Source organism: Pempheris klunzingeri, chromosome 14 (assembly GCF_042242105.1).
Source record: "Pempheris klunzingeri isolate RE-2024b chromosome 14, fPemKlu1.hap1, whole genome shotgun sequence".
Taxonomy (NCBI): Eukaryota; Metazoa; Chordata; class Actinopteri; order Acropomatiformes; family Pempheridae; genus Pempheris; species Pempheris klunzingeri.
In genome coordinates this window covers 21,933,347-21,951,165 of record NC_092025.1, presented here as the reverse complement: position 1 = coordinate 21,951,165, position 17,819 = coordinate 21,933,347, and the positions used below count along the sequence as shown (strand labels likewise).

Here is a 17,819-nt window from a genome sequence, read left to right as displayed (position 1 = left end):
AAAATCTAAAGGAGAGTTATATTAGAAACTTTTAGGCATTACACTTTAATTGGTGGCTAGTCAAGATCATCCACGTGATGGGGTTGTGTGGGAGAATTGTGACCTCAGCCCTGACTGTATTTATGTCGTTCCCATCAGCTACATTAATATAGTAACTAAAGGATGTGTTTTATCAACACAAGCTGAGGAAGTGTTTTGCATCTAGCACCTGCAAGACAAGCACGTTGCATTGGCAGTGCAAATGATACACAAAGCAGAAATGGCTCCAGATTCTTGTACTGCAAACCCAGACATAATGTCAGCTTAGGTGTGATCCAATGTGCAGGCAATAACGTGAAATAACTCTCCACTGAAACCAAGACTGAAGCTCTGTGAGGTTCAACAACTCTTCAAACAGATAGTAGAAGCTCCTTTCAGAAGTGTTCAAGTTATGTACCTGCTTTTAAAAGGAGCTACTTCATCCAACAGGTTTTGACTAAGCAAAGGTAGCACTTCCAGTACCATCAAACTGCATATATAAGATACATAAAAATATCCCCTTCACTTCATATGAATAGCTAACTTGTCCAGACTCCCAAATGTCCCTTTAATACCACATCACAGTCTGTCATTCCAAGTATGTCAGACATTTTCTGTAGTTGTAATCCCAGAGCAACCTCCATGTCTGCCATATATTTATCCAGCCTTATCACTGAGAGCCCAAACTGCACAGCGGATGCACAGGATGAGGGCAGGGAGCAGAAGAGGAGTTCGGCCATGTTGTGACATCCCCAACCCCCATATCTTTCTCTCCGAAACACTCAAAACCTCTCTGCTTTTCTAGGACAGCGTGTGCCCGCTGAGACTCGCCAGCTCTACCTGCTCTCCTCAAAACGTGGCGTCTCATACCTCAGTTGCCATGTTTGCATGCTGACAAATAATCCATCATAGGACAAATTTCTTTCTACTCCTTTAAATAAACTCCACTACAGTAGCAGCAGTGTGTCTGCCGGCCGGTCAGATAATCCTCCATGGAAATGTAGCCGCTGACAGATGTGTGCATGGCTATCAAGAATTATAGCCACGATAAGAGAGAGCGAACTTTATCCTCTTGTAGCAACAATACAGTGATGGAGCTCTGCACTGTTATTATATGGTAAACATCCTGGACATGATGTGCCAGCTGTAATCCCATGACCATGCATTTTAAATCTCCATTCTCTTGTGGACGTCTTTAATTCTTGCCGATGTAAAATAAATCTGACATGAAGCAAACTGAACCGTCCCTCATCTCAGGCCGACCTGTTGATCGGTCTTTGATGAGGAGGAGGTTTATCATCATGAATCAGTGACATCTCCAGATTGCCTTTTTTGTTCAACTCAAATCAATTTTAAAATTACATATAAAAAGGCAGTAGATTGGGAGTGAGTGTGTTACTGTAAAATTGATGATTAACTTTCTGTTCATTGCCAAGTTTGCTATTTGTTTCAGCACTAGCTGAAGTTGTGGTATGTGTTTATTTTTACAACAGTGTTTTTTCTGTTAAGTGATATTTCAAGTCAAATCAATAGTGGTTAAATTAACACGGGTTGATAATGTTTCCCTGTATTACCCCAGAATTGAGGGTGCTTACATGCATGTTTATGACTACGAATTTCATCAGCCTAGATTTTAGTGTCAACTTTCTAATCGTTGCCAAGATTTATTTCTACATTAACAAAAATCACATTTTGAATAAAAGCTCCAAATATGACCTCCTTCACGCTTAAAAATGGCAAATATTCCAAGATTATATGTTTTGGCAAATAAAACATCAACAGCTTCACTTGGCAGAGTAGTTGAGGCGGCGTGTGAAAAGATTTTGTGACATTTGAAAGTCAAAATGCTTTCATACATGTTAAAAAATGAATTCACAAATGTGTGGAGATAAACGGTGGCCTGTCATCACAGTATGTTAATCAATTTTAGGTCACCGCAGTTGTTTGTGGCTTGTGATCAAGCAGATATGTCCAAAATATGAGTGTGCATGGTCATCAAGCACCCACCTTGTGTTCTTTGGGAGCATGGTAGGATCCACACTATGTAAATTAACATCTCATTTTACGTTAATTAAGGCTGGTAACATTCGCTGAGAGTCGCTGAATCACACAATGTCACCCTCTTCTTCCCCTTTATTCCAGCAGCTCTTTTATTTGCACTATGCGGAAGTTGTAAATAGTGTAGATGCTCTACAGGCAGCAGTAGCACAGTCAGAAGCATGTGTTTTGTCTCTATTTGGATGTCATTAGCAACTTGAATTCATTTCTCTTTTTAAGGAGTGTTTTGTAATCATCCAAAAAGGGAAGGTTCTGAAATTGCCTTGAATGTGAGGTGCTGAACTCATGATGATCAGGTAGAATGAAAAGGAAAAACTCGCTCTTTAGTGTTTAATTTAATGTTTATCCAAGAGCCAGGTTACATGAAGTACTAAGAGAAGGGTAACATCGAGTTCTCTACTCATGGCTTCAGAAAAGAAAAGCCTCCTTCATCTGTTATTATACAAATGAAAATGTCAGAAGCTGCTCTAAATGCTTTGAACAGGGCTCTCGAGTGTGAGGGCTTATGACCTTGTAGAAAATCATTCTTGCTGAAGGGGAGCGTGCATCACTATAAAACATCACAGTGAAATTACAGTTAACACTGAATGTGCCCTTGCCTCACTATCACCCCCCTCCAAACACTGCTATTTCATAACCAAATGAAAGCTTTTTTCAAACCTGAAGTGCCGATACTCAGGTTCCTCGTGTGGTTTTGCTAGTGGCACATATTTTTGTCTGTGTGTTTGTTGATCGTCCAACGCTTTAATTAATACCAAACCCTTTCAGGAACTAAGGAGCTGACTTCTATGATGTTTTCTGCTGATCTCTAAACCACCGTCATCCCCTTTGTCAAGTCATAAAGGGTTTGTCCATATTTAGTATGTCACTGTGAATATTCCTATATAGGACCATAAACTACGGTAGTGGGAATGGAAATTTATACAACTGGCCACTGAAGCTGACTGAATATTGCAATAGTGGCAACTTTAATTTAATGTCTCAACAAAGCAGAACAGAGATTCGACAGATTTAGCCATTTATATCATACCGCTGCCATATGGCAATGAAAGTGTGTCACTTCCATTCAGTGCAGTGAAACCACAAAGCAAACCAAAGGTCCAGCACTGCATTCTTATTTTTCCACACCATTTTTCTGACCTTGCTGCTCTTTCTCAGTTGCTTTCTCCAGAACTCTTTTTTTTTTTTTTTTTTAGGCCAGGTAGCATTGCAGCAGATCAGGCTCGACTTACTGTAAAATTTGTCGGATTAAAGAATCTTCAAAGTTTCAGAGACATGAAGAAAACTGGGCCGAGACACGAAGAAAACATGTCTCGGTCCGGCCTCGTGTGCTTGCATCCAAGATCAAGCAGCAGTATATTAACATCTAATTCATTCATTTGCTACTTTGCACGCATTTGCATAATCAGTATAACTGTGTATGTAGATGTTCAAAACATGTGGCAGCCCTTGAGATAATTTGTGGTAGGTTAAGTGAATAGTCCTCTTCTTTGTGGGCCGCGATGTACATCACTACTTTTGCTGAATACCCATCTTATTTATATGCCGTGTTTATCTCCAATATTGTTGCCAATACGATGCCTGATACCACCGCCATGCTTTTTTAGTAACTTAGTCTGGGAAATATTAACATGTTTAACCCTTTTTTTATTTAACGAAATAAACATTTGTGTAAAATTTAAAAAAAAATAAAATATAGCCTAAAGTTAAAATGGTTTTAATTTAAAATAGGAAATATCTAATTGAAGAATAATCCAACAAGTTAATCTCCTACTTCATCACCCAGCCGTACTTCTATGTAGTCTCAGGAAAAGACAAACACAGTCACTTCGTCACTTCCTGTGAATCCAGAGAGAGCTCGAGCACACTGCATGTTATACAAAGGCTAAAGCTCTCCTGCCACATTGTTTTTCAGTTTTGCCAATAATCAGACAGGTGCACAGACGGCAAAAACCACAAAAGTGACATTTATTTACAGGTAAAGGTCATCCAATTACTGTAAAGTAGTTTTATGGTCAGCCATTGTATCTGGAAATATTCTGAGTTGTCATGATAAGGGAAAGCAAACCGTGACAGCCGAGCTGCAGCTTGGCTGTTTGTGGCTTCATACTACAGGAGCCAGTAAATCTAATACTCATGTCTTCAGTTCGCCATCATTTTTAAGGCATGTGTTAAGATGCAGCCTCTCCACAATTCTACAACTTGACACGATTTTATTATTTATCAGTTGGTGGGTGACAAAAGTGCTATACAGCTGTTTATTATCCCACCACCTCCTAATTGGTTGATGGGTATGTTTCCCAAAATATGGAACTAATGAGATCAGCTCTTTACATTTCACTGTCGCTATTTAAAACATGCAAGCCACTGATTTCCCCAAAAACAAACATGAGAGCAGAACAGCAGCACAGGAGAGCAAACAGGGCCTCAGTGACTCATGTGTACGGCTGAGAACATCCCTTTTCCAGCCCCCGCCTGCGGTTTTGGAGATCATTTGGCCGCGCCGCCGTGTCACTGTCACCGTCTAATCTCATTGGTAAGCCCCAGGCATGCCACAGTGTCCTGGCTGCCCACATCTGAACAAACACCCTCGGAGAGAAAGACACCAACCTTTCAGTGAAGTGACAGAGGAATGATGAGCGAGGGAGGGAAGCATTAGCGAGGGGAAATGTACAGTGCAGTCACCGGCACCTTTCTTGATATTCATCTTAACGGTGTAGGTACAGAATCGTCTGTCCGCCTACAAGTGATAGAAGTGAGTGGCTTTAGGCAAGAGCAGTATTGTACAACAATATGGAGACAGATGCATATACCAGGAGCCTTCCTTTATGTGCTTCAGAACTTGAAAGTTATGGTACAAGTAGGGCGGAAAGTTATGATACAAATAGGGCGGAATGGTATGAGACTCTGCAGTATGGATTCAAATTGTGATTATTTTCTCTAAGTTTACCTCCAGGCTTGTATTGGTGCTCTAAATACTGTAGCATTCAACAAAATAAGGTTGTAACAAGCAGTCACAAGCTGACCAGTCTCTACATGCAGTTGCTTATTATCTTCCCAAACCAGTCAGCCAGCAAAAGTAACGGTCCATGAGGAAAAATAGCAATGCTGTTGACATTTAGTAATAATTAATAATATATCATTAGTGTTTTATAGTTCATGTTACTTAATATATTCGAGAAATAATCACGGCAAAGAAAGATCAAAGATGGAATTATATGTCTTGATGGCTCCTCTCCCTGCTGCACACATACCCGGGGGGGAAATGCAGAACATATCTAAAGGGGAATCGGTCTGATTTCATTAAGGAACAATAACCAGTCAAGTGTGTCCTGATGCCGACAAAGCTATCAACATTCAGTTAAGCAAAATCTAGTCAGACAGCAAAATGACATAAAAGGCACGAGATGGACAAGGATGGAAAAAACCAGGTGATGCTTATCTACCAAACATCAGTCGAATCCGAAACATGACGTCACCTGGCTTTCAGGTTTACTGTCAGTGCAGCAGAAGAGCCTCGTGTCCTTTTTGAAAAACACGCGTTAAAAGGTATGATCATGTTTTTTTAATGAAACTCAGCTCGGCTCCTTTTGTTCCTAGTTTCTCCAACTTTCAAAATTCAGCTTTAACCAGTTCAGGTAGGCCGGGTCTTTTGCACGTCGACGTCGCTGCAGTGTCATTCTGAATGAACCAATTAAGAAGGTCAGACGTGTTCTCTTATTCTACTTCCCCCCCCACATCCTCCATTTTTTTGTAACAAAGCTAATTAAAAATGGCGTGTTTTGTCTGACAAGGCCAGTGCCAGTCACAGTGCTGACTTTGTTTGGAGGACCGGGATGTTGCCAACAGGAATGAGTCCAGCAGAGACTATTGAAAAGAGAGCTCATTTCCACGCTTCAAAATAACACCAGGGAACAATCAAGGTCGTGTTTATTAAAACACATCAGAGAGGTGGACTCCCCGCCAAAAGCTCTGCTCAGTCAAACGCAACAGCCGCTCTGTGATCACAGAGAGAAAAATGCATCGGGCGTCATTTTAATAAAATGATAAGGTGGCTGGATCCACATGGCCACGCTGGGCCGTTTGTTTTTACAGCCTTTTTGGGGACTTTGCAGAATTAATCCTCCTTTGTAATCAATTCCTCTTTGTATCGCTCTCAATAATAAAGCAGACTGGACTGAGAACAACACAGAGGAGACATTTGACAAAGAAAGGTCTGAGTGTGTGTGTGTGTGTGTGTGTGTGGGTATGTGTGTGTGTGTGTGGGCACGTGTGTGCAAGTGTGTGTGTAAGCAGCTACTTCCTGCAACAATAACACAGCGTGCGTTATTTGAACTTATTCAGCATCTGGTGAAATGAGCACAGACCTCAAAATGAGGAAGTGATAGTGACATGGAGGAAGAGGAGCTGCTTTCAGCTCCGTTTGATAGGCTGTTTGGAATCACTCACATGAGCAGATTATATTCTTAGCACATCCACTTTGTACATCATTGAGTTTACTAGAGTGCACTGGGCAGCTTGTAAAGGAACTGGGATGGAGTATGACACTATATATATATATACAGCAGAGTCCAGCAAACTGTTTGTTTCTATCATTTATTCAAAACTTATCAAAGGTTTTACTAAGTGATGCCATAAAAGAGTTTAGGCTGCCATTAAAGGATAATCTGGCTCATTACAACTTTGGTCTTGAGCACGGAGGTTCATTCTCAGCTACAGGAAAACACGTCTGTGATTAAACTAAACTTCTGCTTTAACTGCTGTTTTTTTTTTGGATCATATCGTACAAAAAAGCTGGTAAGCGAACATTGAGTTTAGAATATTTATTCACAGAAAATTATTAAACTCACAGAGTAAATTGGTAAAATCTAGAATCATCATTTGAAAAACAAAATGAAGGCGAACGGTAAAAATGATCACTGACTCCTCGTACTTGTTGCCTGGTTATACTTTGTTGTCGTTACGTCTTGAGACGAAACACTTACTTGTTCAAACACTCACATAGCGACTGTGGATCCACTGACATCATCATTTGTCACCTTTTTCTTTTCTGTTGATAAAACACAGATCTTTAATGTGGGAGACATAAATAAAATCTTAGTGAGAGACGCAGAAAGAAAGTGGACTGATAAGATTCTGGTTTAACGTGAGCAGCAAGACATTGTTTTCCTCAAACAACGCACGCATAACAATATTGTTGGCAGCGTGTCGCATGTTGTGTTGAAGTTCATTATTTCAGCGTTTGTTTGGGGTGAGACAAAAACAGTTTGTAGATCTTGGCTAGCAGCCAGCCTCCGTATCACTACCTGCTGTCCTGAGGTCTCTCTTTGGGTTACTAGCTTCACTAAAACTAACATCAGCCATCCTGGATAACCAGCATGATGAAGCTGGTTATCGATTGTCTCTGTTTTTTTTTTTAACAATTTTTATTTGTGCACTTGAGCCATGCGAGTTTGAGAGTAGCTGCACTGCCCAACCATTACTGGGAAATGTGGTTTAGCTAGTATCTTAGCTACATGTAGCATCACCACCCCCTATTAGTGGCCTAAAGAAAGATTGATTTGACAGAGTCCAGTCCTCAACGTTGTCCAATACAATCGCGGAGTGCGACAGGAGGCTGTTTTAGTGGTGCAGTGGGTGGGGTCAGGGTGAATACCCAACTAGCCAAAACAGGTCTAAACAAGACCCTGTCACCACCTGTCCCCTCACTGGGCCTGTTTGAGCTGGAGATAAGCAGCCGCCCTGAGCTGATACACAAACTTTTTAAGACAGTACTCGTCTCACACACACACACACACAACCAACCACAACCACAACCGCACACACATACATACACACACACACACACACACACACACACAACACGCCAGCTTCCGTCAGAACTCGACATGTGTTGAATTGATGCCTTTGCCGATGCCATTGTCTCACGGCCTTTGCGTTGTTTCCCTCTTGGACAAAGGTCATTCATCGTGACAGCATAAAGCTCTGGCCATTAGTGGTTGATGAATGACCCGGCCTACCGGTCAAGCCTTGACCTCCCTCCTCCCTCCATCCCTTGGTGGGGTAATCTACTCCTTCTCTCAGGACTTCAGTCAAAGTTTGAAAAGTGTTCAGCCTGTTGGATGTGAAATGTGGACTCTCAGATTCCAGTTGGTCAAGCTTTACTGTATCTATTTGCCCAGAGGCTGGTATTAGACACACACACACACACACACATATACACACACAGGATGCTTTCAGTCCTTATCTCTGCTGCTTTTAGGACAGCTGTTGAGTGCAAGCAGCTGACCTCTGACCCCTAGCACCACTAGGCTCCTTCCCTCCCACCAATACCAGTACAGCCAGCAGGATAACCCCCACCCCTCTATAAATTCCTTCCCCTGCAACACTTTGTTGTCTGTCTGGTGTTTGTCCAAATAGGAGTTTCGCAGCATACATTCCTTCGAACTAAATCCATAAATGTTAAAGACATATCAAACTATTCATTTGGATCATTTATTAAATTAGAAGAAAAACAACCGTGAACCGTCTCTGTGTACATTTTTAAACTCACCATACATAAGGAGTTAGGGTCAGCCAGTCACTCCTTGCATACATTTCTTTTTTTTCCCCTGGTGTGTGTCTGAAACATATGTTAGGGACTGGAGGTCTTTTCAGGTCATGCATGAGACTAAAAAAAACAAAAGAGAGCCTTTACTTTTCATCTGTGCATTCCCTCTGTCTCTCATTGACTACATTAAAACCATTTGCTCTCTACAGAGGTGAAGGGGGGGGGTTCTTGTTTCCACCTAGAGGGCACTACTGCCTTCAACATAAGAAACGTCCATGGCAACCTGAACACACACACACACACACACACACACACACACACACACACACACACACAAAGATAACTGGACTGTACAGCAAAAGTGCCAGTGTTCATTGAAGTCAGAAAGTGTTAAAATCAGCACTGTCGGAGCTTAGAGGAGACCAATCAACACTTGTCAACACTGGAAAGTTGGGTCAGGAGAGCAGTTCAAACATACTTTGTTCCGCCAAAAGGACAATTCAAGGCAGTAGAGTCGTTGTGCTGTGGTGAACAGAGACAACAGTGTTGGTGGAAAGTTAGTTTCAAACAGCGACTTGTCATTTGAAATTTTTTAGGGAGCAAATTAACAATACTACAGTAGAAAAATACTCCAGTAAATGTTATTAAAAGTAACAACTAACAAAAGTAAAAGTACTCATTCTGAAAAATGGCCCTGAGTGTTCACAATATATAAGTCATATTCTAATGTCTCTAGTCTTACTTTATATTCAGTGAGATCAATGCGGAAGAAACATAGTGTATTAACAAGTAGAACATTTGATGTACTTGTTAGAGGAAACACATTTTTGGTGTTTCATTGCAAAATGGCTCAAATTGTTCAAAGCAGTGTTTGAAGATGCATTCAGATCCTAGTAGACACATTACAAGCTGAAATTGTTCCACAACAAGTGAAAGTCCTGCATTCAAAATGTGTACTCCAGTCAAGGACTTCAAAACTGTACTTCAATTCAGTAGTTGAATAAATGCACTCAGGTACTGACTGAAGGTAACTGTTTGGACACACGTGACACTTCAAACACATGCTTTGGTAATATGGCTGGAGCTGCTGAGTGTGTTGTCAGTTATTGCTTCAAGATGCATTGTAAGACTGTTTCTGTGTTCTGTAAAAACCTCAAGCCAAGCTCATTTCTATCAGGACTTGTGTGTTTGGTCCATAGTATTCACTACTGATGCATATTACATTCAACGCCTGAACCCTGACGAGTGTTGTCAAACCCTTTTGTTCTGAAGATAATTGTTATATCCTGTCAGTTGCTGCTGTTGTAATACTTATCTACTTAAGACCATATGTGGATTATCTTGCCAGGTTTATTCCAAAAGGAAGAAATCATGTAGAATCTACAATATATAATGGTAAGGATAAAACATGACAGCAAGGGTAGATCCTCACAAGTCAACTTGTTTTTTACTTGCCATCATTCTCTTTAGGCAGCATTTTAATGATTTAACTTCACTGTTTTTAGGGCCAAGCTCTGCAGAAAAGTGTTGTATTGCAGCCAGTGAAGAGCAGGAACAGTGCACATCCTTGTGCACACACCCAGATTTCTCTGTGCTCGCTCAGACTTAATTGTCCTCCCCTCGTCTTCTGCAGTGAGAAAATTTGCCAAAGTGCCAAATGAAATTGAAATCAACTTATGTGTTAAGCAATGAGCAGGGGAGAAAGAGAGGCACGGCAAACTGCACTTGACCGCTCTTGACAATAGCGCCTGCTCCCAACAAATGCGCATTGATTAATTAATTAGAATCCCTTATTAGCAAATTGACTGTCTCAGCTGATTATCAAATTCAGTTTCTTTATTAGACGCAGCTGCTGTGCTGCTGCTCTGATGCTCCTTCTCTGCTCTCTGTCTGAGCAGGCCACTCAGCTCCAGAACAGCACTCGTCCAGCCGTCTGAAGCAGTCCTCTGTGAGCTAACAATCAGACTGGACCCACTAAATGATTCCTCTTCCAGCATGTAAATTCATAGTCTGGTGAGACTGGATCGTGATGTGTATTTGTATGTTGTATACACATGCTGTGTGTTTTTAGCTTCTTATTTTTTATTTTCCAATGCTGTACAGTTTCTGTTCATCTCTGTACGGTACCGTTTAAAACTGTGGGGAAAAATGATTTAAATATCTAAACTACATTTGCATGTTTAGCAAAATGGTTAGTTTAATGGTTGGTTAGAATGGACAGCTTGTAATAAATAGGCTGAAACATGCATTAATGGTATGATACTTTAATTTTGTCAGCCTGTTGGTGTTATTTGGTAATTTTGTTTTTAAAGTATGTAAAGGCAGAAATGTATCCCAAGGTGACCCTGCTGAGTGGGTGCAGTGGGTCACCCTGGTTTATAGCACTACTAACCCCTAAGTCATTTGACAATGTGGGTTTCAGTGAAGAGCTTAACAGTCTCAGTGCTGTTTCTGAGGCTTTTCCACCCTGATTTCATTGAATTTATGCTAGAAACACAAAATCTTTGACACGTTATGGCATGAAAATGGTCAAATTCAGAGATATATGGCACTGGCCTGTTAGTTGTTCCCTGGGTGAGGACAAAGAGGGAGGCGGCATTTAGTTTCTACGGTCTACGTCTCTGAAACAGCCTGCCAGAGATCTTAAAGAAATCTTAACACATACCGTTTAGTCTTAGCATTTTTCCTTTAATCTATGTGCTTCCACTGTGCTACACTGGTCTCTCTCTTCGCCCATGTTTCTTATTTTCCTATATTTTCATTTCCTTATATTCCCGTTTATTTTCACTGGATTGTTATATTTTCGTTGTATTGTAATTTTTCAGGAGATATTGGATTAACAGCTTTAAATGATCAGTTTACCCAGATTATACAGATTTTCTCACTCACCAATAGAACACTTGATATTTGTCTGGTTGGTTTCTGCCTCCACCCTAAAACAAATAAAATCATAGACAAAATCACAAGAGCTAAGTGGGAAAATATTTTGTAATTTGGGCGTATTGAGCCTTTAACTAAGCTTCCAAAAATCCATATCAGTGTGATTCTTCTGTGCCAGAGCTTGGCCAGAGACTTGGTCATTTCTGTTAAGGACTGAAGAAATGGTGAGCAGGCATTTCATTTGTCACTTGTGCATTCATTGCTGGTATGCATGCCGTTTTAGCGAGCTGGAGTCATATGATGATTTGAAATGGTGATAAAACAAGCGAATAAGGAAACAATCGTCTCATTGACCCTTCAGCTAATGATATGTTGACCTTAGGCAGCATTCTTTGCATCCACACAGTCGTGCGGGCATCACAGTGGGCCTCACAGATGACCCTGTTCACCCTGGCTGAGCCAGGAGGAAGGAACACACACACACACACACACACACACACACACACACACACAGTGGAAGTGACGGCGGGCCCATAGTGGAGCCGATGGATATCAAGCTCCATGCGCCAGGGGGAATGAAAAAGTTGACAGTGTGAGAGCGCTGACTGGCCGCCGGGCCACATGGATGGGCCTGTGTAGGGCCATTGTGGCTGATGGCTTTGTCCAGATGGTTCACATACCTTTAGTCGTGCTCTGGGTGAGGAATGCGCTCCCTCGGGACAGTTCCCGACCCTGGAAACAAGGGCCAACATAAACACCCATCCCCAACCCCCACCGTGGCCCTCACCTAAAATCCCTTCAATCCCTTTTAGAGCTGATGAGGTTGCATCAGTAAGAAGAGTTAAAGAAAACTCGTAGAAAAGCATCACGCCACTTTAAAATGCAGGTTCTGGTTGTACTTATCAGGATTTGTATTTACTTAATACAGTAAATATTTCCATCCTTCTCCTTAAGGTGTTTGTGGATGACACATTTTGGGCAGAATCATGGATGACAAAAGTGGCTCGTCATAGTATTGGGATGCAGTGTACTGAGTAAGGCAGTATGAGTGTGTGTGTGTGTGTGTGTGTGTGTGTGTGTGTGTGTGTGTGTGTGTGTGTGTGTGTGTGTGTGTGACTGAGAGTGTGACTGAGTGTGGGATTATAGCCTGACTAATTACCTTGTAAAATGCTGTTCCTTCCATTTAAAACACAGCAATGCCACAATACCAATAAACAAGCATTATTCCAAACAAAAACGGCGAGAGTGCGGCCTGGAACCCTCTGTTCCAGCTGTCTTGTAAACAGCGGTCGTCATGGATGGATGATTTTGTTCCATTTTTATCGGTGAGCATATAAAATGCATGTATTTATATTTTGCTATCTTTTGCAAAGGGGAAAATTCCACATAAGTCTACTCAGCTGTTTTCAAAGATAAGTGTTTATTCTGACATACTTGTACAGGGAGGAATTAGAGACTGTGTCTGTTTACAGTACAACTCTGTGCTCTAGTGCGCCTCTTCTTCCAGCATTGACGGGTTTCTGCTTAACAACAGGTGAATGAATTTAGATTTCTTTGCGTTTTCTCCATATTCTCCTGTTTTTAGAATTGTTTATCAGCTGGAGCCAAAAGACGACAAAGTCTAAAGGAGAGACTGAGCAAAATGTGTTTTGAGGTGAGAAGAAAGGAAACCTCCTTGCTCTCGGCTGAGATTTCTCCTACCAGAATAGGCACAGGGGGCAACACGACAGCACAGAGTCAGAAACATGTGATGGTGGTGTGCTGCAGTTAAAAAATCCTTCTTTTTTGGCTTTAAGGATTTCTCTAAAAGTTGTTGGACAGCTGGTGTCCCCTGACTGTAGCTTTGTGGCTTTGCAGGGCTGCTCTCAGTAGTTCTCTGCCAAAAAGGGATGAAAGCAAGTCAAATTTACAGCCTTGCAAGCAGTGGTTGAATATGTCTGTTTTGATAATAATTGCTCCCTAATCGATTCTTATCTGCACTGTTGTATCCAATTGTAAGGGATCCATATAAAAAAACATTTAGTTTTTATGTTGAAACTGAATATTGGACAATATATTGTTATTGAATTTTTTAAAACTCTCTCATTTCACAATTTTGCAGGCGTTCTTTATATTTTAAGCCTCAAAAAACTGAATTACAGAGCTGCATCAAAGCACGCAAAGATGTAAGTAGCTCTGCAGTGAAGCAATTGACAAGATTCAGGTCTAAATCAATAGTATGATGAAAGGAGATGGGAAAATAGGCTTCAGGTTAAAAATGGCTGAAAGCCAGGCAGACTACTGTTTCTATCCTCTCCTCCTCCTCCTCCCTCTCTTCCTCCCTCGCTGGTATCGAGGCCCGCGCTCCCTCGCACATCTGTCGGCATGTATCCGCCGCTCAATCGCTCTCGCTGGGCCACGGCGGGTTCCCTAACAGCTCAGTATGGCTCTTCCATTAATCAAAGACACTTCCAGTGTCCCATTACAGAAACACTGCTACTCGGCCTGTCTGAAGCTGACAGCTCGCCAATTCATCTTCTAGGAGAAAAAAAAGCCATTGTGGCACGCCAGTCGCCTTTACCTGTTCAAACGAAGGGCTGTTAAGAGCGCAGGAAGACCCCTCTGAAATTGTTTTCTCTAGGTCAGGCAAACAACAAAAAAGGTAAATTGCTTGTCTCAGGTAACACACAGGGGAAGTTTGGTGGTGGCAGTGGGTGCGAGGGGGAAGTGGGGTTGGGTGGAGGAGTGGGTCAACGACAAAATAAGAGGATGGAGATGTGTTTGTTAAGAAGCTGATTTCAATGAGGCTACAGGGGATGAAATGCACCGATGCTGTTTACCGAAACAGCCTAAACACTGCTGTGACACCAAAGAAGACCTCTGCAGAGGCTGGTTGCCACTAAGTAGATCTCCTTATACCTCCTCTGCTGCCTGAAGACAGCAGTTCAGGGTGTTTAGCCCTTTGTGGCGGTGAGAGGAAATTTAAAACTGTCAGATAATTTCAAGAGGGAAACTATATAAGATAAGACAGCATCTTATTGGTGTTGAGGCACCGCAGCTGCGTCTAATATCGTAAACTAAAGCAACATTTAAAAATGAGCTAAAAGAGGCTAAAATATCCCTTTCACATCACACATAGTGTTAATAGTGTTAATGTTCATATACTAATGCAGCTTTAAAATGTGGCCTCTGCTCTGCATGATGCAGATGAGCTGAGCTTAATGTTTAGAGTTAATCTTTGCATTGTATTCTTCACAAACTTAAATTCAGTGTCACATGTCGGAGAATGTGTTAATCCCTCTTCATTTAAGAGTTTCTGACCTGGCAAGAGTCACATTAATGTGGTGAATGTTCAACCTGTTGAATTTGAACTTGCACACAGATAGAATTTGGCTTCTCTTTGGAGTTTGTATGAAAGTTCCCAGGAAATGTTGTCTCACTAAACTAAACACTAAGTACATGCAGTGTGCTGTGCAGACATCACACACATCCTCTGAAATGCACAAGCTGAACCAAAACTTTTTTGGAACTAACAGGAGGTCAAATATTAAAAGGAATAAACTCGTGTGAAGTGCCAAGCATTGAAATTTTAAAAGCAAAGATTAAGTTGACATGACAAAGTTTCAGTCTTGAAATTGTGTCCACTTAAATTCCTGTTATTATTTCAAAGTAGATCACTGGCACCCAGACTGTAAATAGTTTACCCTGTGCAGTTTAAAAGGAAAAGGCAACGTGCACTGTGAAAACCCAGCTGCAGCTCAGAGTGTGTGGCTCAGAACTGGCAGCTGGTAAATCCAACATTTTTAGCTTTTTGGAAGAGGAGGAGTGGTGAGTGGCTCATTTACCAAACCAAGGTAGTGTTTTGGCCATTTCTTTACAGCTCAGTGTGACGATGTTTTTATTAAGATCAAATCTTTCTTTATAATGAACACATGGACAGGGGAAGTGAGTGAGGCCAAATGAGAAAGGACAGCTTGTTCCCTCCCTTCTCCGCTTCCCCCAGCCCTCCCCACCCCCTGGTCGATTTGATTGGCATAATGAGGTGAAGGCTAGTTGGCACAAAGCTGCTCCGGGGGGCAAATGTAGACATTATTATTTTGTGGGGTGTGTATGTGTGTAAGAGGGTGTCTTGGCAATTCTCACCCAGGCCCCACTGGGCTATTAATTACCCTCTCTGTAACATGGCATCTGCTGAGACGGGGTGATAAAGCGAGCACTGCCAACGTGGGCATAGCTGCTCTCTCTCTCTCTGTCTCTTGTCTCCGTAGACCCCAGCTGCAGTCTCGCTCCGTGCTTATTGGATTCCATCTACATGTATGATTGATTCAGCACCTGAACTGTGCTTTTCATGACAAGCAGGCCAAACGCACACACACACACACACACACACACACACACACAGAGCAGAGAAAAGCACCCCAGCTGGCAAATATTTAACCAACCATGAGACACGCTAAGATGCCCGCTCTGTTCAAGTGGGTTGGGACATTTTCTGAGCAGCTGTTTGATTTGCTGTTCTGGAAGAGAAAAGGATAGTTTTCTTACCAAATGAACTGGTTACAGCGTGTTTGTGCGTTTGTGTGTCTGGGCTTTTGTTCTCCTATACCTCCTTAAAGCAGTTTTGATTTGATGGGAGCGGAGACACCGAAAATCATCCACATATTTCTTCAAAGATGTGCTTCCTGTTTCAGTGCGATCTCCTGGTCAGCTCCGGCAGCCTCACAGATTCACCTTTGTTAAACTTTAACTGAGCTCTGCTTAAGCTGTACCGAGCTAATAGGCCATCAGCTTTTTCCAAATGTTGGCCTGTAAGTATTAAAAGTTGCTGTTAAATTGTGACTTACATTTATGACATAAATGACTTATTTTTAAAGCGACATGACATGCAACCTACGCCATAGATAAGCACCTTGTAAATCTGTGGTGTATTTGCATAATCTTTCATTTGTGCTGTGTCTGACAGACAGTTTGGTGTGTTTTTCAACAGCATCTTATTTTGTAGCTACGTCCAAGAACTCTCTTCATGCTTTCAGTGTCTTTTTTTTTTTTTTTGTAGGAATTTATTGAACTAAAGAACAGATTAGACCATTTTGGACACAGTTGCAAAATCAGGACTAATTTCTGACAATATTGGATTACATATACTGTGATAAGTTTTTATCTTTTATCTCACCTGCCTTAGTAGTTAGGGATACAAACACACACTAGTTGTGCCATGAAGAACATTTAAAGGTCCTGTTTGTTGCTGAGCCCCCCCCCCCCACACACACACACACACTCACCCATGTCTGGTGAGTCACAGCATTAGCAGGCATATCGATTTCTTCCTTTATGCTTTCTCTAACCACTTGTAAAGAAAAGGTACACCCACCGCCCTCTCACCGCCAGGCTAAACCACCACACCACACCAAAGTCCTTGCAGCAATCGACAGAATAATAAATTGTCAAAATTATTAGCCAATGTCATTACTTCACAAGTAGTGTAAAACATTGCATCATGTGATAACAATAATTCAGTTAGTTTTAGTCATCTTACTCCTACTGTCTATCCAGTGTTCTTTCTAAAAAGCAATTCCTGCTCAGCGTATTAGATCAAATGATTTTATTCCACTGAAATGTCTTCCTACAATGTCAACCCATTCCAAGGTGCAATAGTGTCACATTTGGACAAGTTAGTACATTATCTGTCAGATACTACATTATCAGTTGACTGTAGTGGTGTGTGATGTTTTCCTAGCTGGGGTCAGGGAAAGTCTGCTCTCGAGCGGAGGGAGCGACCCCGGCCTGACACCCAGACGCTACTATTTCAGTGTTCTAGCCCTCTGGCCAAAAAGCTGTCAGCACATATTTTATCCTTTTGCTCGCACAGTATATTTTCCCTCTCTCTCTCTTTTCTTGTAGGAGCTCTTCTCTCATGGTCTCCTCTCCCTCTGTGTGTATAGCTGTGACATTGACCCAATACAAGGTGCTGATAGTTCCTTACAGCGTCTTAAAATCATTCAAGTTTAATACATATGTCCAATGTAATTTTTCAGCCACGTTTCTGTGCAGAGTTCTATGTACTTAAGGAGAATAAAATGCATCCTCTTCATTCACTAAACCCAGCAGGACATCACGCTGCTTATCACTTTACATGCTGGTCCTCTGTTCTTTATTCTGCTCCTTTATAGTTTAGCAACATTTGAAAAGGCTGTTTGTCACAGCTTTGTTTTTAGATTGGTCTCAAATTTAATGCCTAGTAGCTTTAAAGCCTCTTACGTTTGCCTTTTGGAATCTCACAGTTTACCTGATGCATAAATTATGGTCCATTTTCCTTTTTCCTTTCTGCAGTACA

At 41.5% G+C, this 17,819-nt stretch overlaps 1 protein-coding gene across 1 annotated transcript in view; it reads left to right on the top strand.

Annotated features, from left to right (window-relative positions):
* Window positions 1–17,819, top strand: part of zbtb16a (zinc finger and BTB domain containing 16a) — a 133,649-nt gene that overhangs the window by 22,138 nt on the left and 93,692 nt on the right. The window lies entirely within an intron of this gene.